Consider the following 2453-nt stretch of genomic DNA (forward strand, 5'->3'; position numbering starts at 1 on the left):
CGAAAATTAACACGTGATGAAAAATGTGATGGTGTCAGACCTCGAAGGAAGTAATGAAACAGGAATTTCCTTAATTACTTTCGTATTTAATATTATTATTATTAAATACGAATTAAATTATTATTAAATACGAATTATAGTAATATTAAATACGAAATTACTTAAGGAAACTCTTGTTTCATTTCTTCCTTCGTGGTCTGACACTGTCACATTTTTCATCACGAATTAATTTTCGGGATTTACACACACACACACACACACACACACACACACACACACACACACACACACACACACACACACACAAACACACACTCATAAATATACATATGTGATGCTGAAGTGAAAATGACCTGGTCAGTCCTGCGTTGGTTGGCTTCCACTCTACGATACCTTTTTGCTTTTTTTGGGTGGAAATATTAATTATGGTTCAGTATGGGGCAAATGGCTCTTGTTATTTATAGTGAAGAGTTGGTGAGAGGCATGGTTGAAGCCCAACTGTTGTTCCACACTACTGGCAGTGTGGTGCTCCACACTACCCTCAGTGTGGTGCTCCACACTACCCACAGTGTGTTGCTCCACACTACCCATCAGTGTGGTGCTCCACACTACCCTCAGTGTGGTGCTCCACACTACCCATCAGTGTGGTGCTCCACACTACCCATCAGTGTGGTGCTCCACACTACCCATCAGTGTGGTGCTCCACACTACCCATCAGTGTGGTGCTCCACACTACCCATCAGTGTGGTGCTCCACACTACCCATCAGTGTGGTGCTCCACACTACCCATCAGTGTGGTGCTCCACACTACCCATCAGTGTGGTGCTCCACACTATCCATCAGTGTAGAGTAACTACGGATAGTTATTCCACACTGGCGATGCCTGAATCCTGGTCCTGATTTTTGGTCCAGCGAGTAAGTGATAAATGTATAGTTGCAGATATTCCCCTCCGACCCTCCCATTTCCCCTTCCTCTTTCCCCTTCCCTTCAAGCCCCCCCCCCACCACTCTCCCCCACCCCCTTCCCTCCCCCAGAAAAAAAAAACCTTCGTGCAAGCGTTTTATATAGCACAGTTAATCAAGGAAAGGAAGTGACTGGTGCAACTGTAGATTGGTTAGGAAACAAGGTCTATTTCACCATTTGAAAACGTCAAATTTAACGTGGTCTCGGTCTATGCAGAAGCGTACGCATCAGGCCGCTCATCTAACCTACCGAGGGCGATGCCCAATATTCTGAAGAAGCTTGAAAAAACAAGTCGTTTTTAATTGAACTGAAACACAAGGGTACGAATATTATTATTACCGTGGGTCATGTTTTAGTAAACAGCTCACGAGTCTCACATGTGAGAGTCAAGAACGTTATATAACACTGTTATTTAACGAATATATATATATATATGTATATTATATATATATATATATATATATATATATATATATATATATATATATATATATATATTTATATATATATATTATATGTGACGGTGTTCCCCTCCTTATATTTCTCCCACGCCAGCTGTAAGAGTCATATCAGTATATAAAAAAAAAAAAAAAAAAAAAATATCCACTTTACCCGAGCGTTCTCAACGTTGCGGGCAACAATTTGACGTATGTGGGAGCGTGTAATGTTCTCGCGTTGGCGAGAAATTCATAAAAGAAAAGTATTTTGGGCTGTTGTTTAGGCCCTTTAGGACGCCAATATGGCGCCTGCCCCTCCGTTTTGCCGCCAAAACTGTGTGACGTCAGTGGCACCAGATTGGGCACTGACAGTGACGTGGCACAGGGAGCCAATGAAAACTGCCCCTGGCAAGTATGACGTCACGAAGGCAGGGGGGGGGGGTCCGGAGATCGCGCCTCTTTGGCGCCACCAGTCTGAGACGACACGTTGACAAGGTCGGACGTGCGAAAGTTGGTCCTGTCAGTATGACAGTTGTACTCCGCTCCCGTGGATTTTACGCGTCACTCGTAGTCTGCAAGTACGCTGTGAGGTCTTCCTTCGTTCATGTGTTTGACTGAAGAAGGAATCGACAGAATATTGAGCAACATGTGCTAAAGGGACAGGTGCTGTGCAAGAAGAAGTGGAATTTGTGCAGTGACGTATCTGACGTCTGAGACAGTTCACCCATCTAGTGACGACGTAGCGGCTGGGCCAGTCCACCAGGAAGCAGTGTGAGAAGAAACCTAATTGGGAATTAGGACGACTGCAGCCGAGAGTAGGTTGGCAGCCATAGTTGCGAGAAGTCGACGGCCAGGAAACCGACTCCAACCCTTCAAGAAGTTGTGGAGGAGCACGGACCTGCAGAGGACAGAGCACGGTGACGACGCGTTTATTTTGGGACGTTCATTGGGTTCCTGGAGAAAGCATCAGTGTGAGTGTGTGTGTGGGGCGTTCCCTACAACGAGGCGAGAGCCGGGACCAGGAGCTACAATTCAACTCTCACCGGAGGGCT

This window comes from Procambarus clarkii, chromosome 75 (genome assembly GCF_040958095.1).
Source record: "Procambarus clarkii isolate CNS0578487 chromosome 75, FALCON_Pclarkii_2.0, whole genome shotgun sequence".
Classification (NCBI taxonomy): Eukaryota; Metazoa; Arthropoda; class Malacostraca; order Decapoda; family Cambaridae; genus Procambarus; species Procambarus clarkii.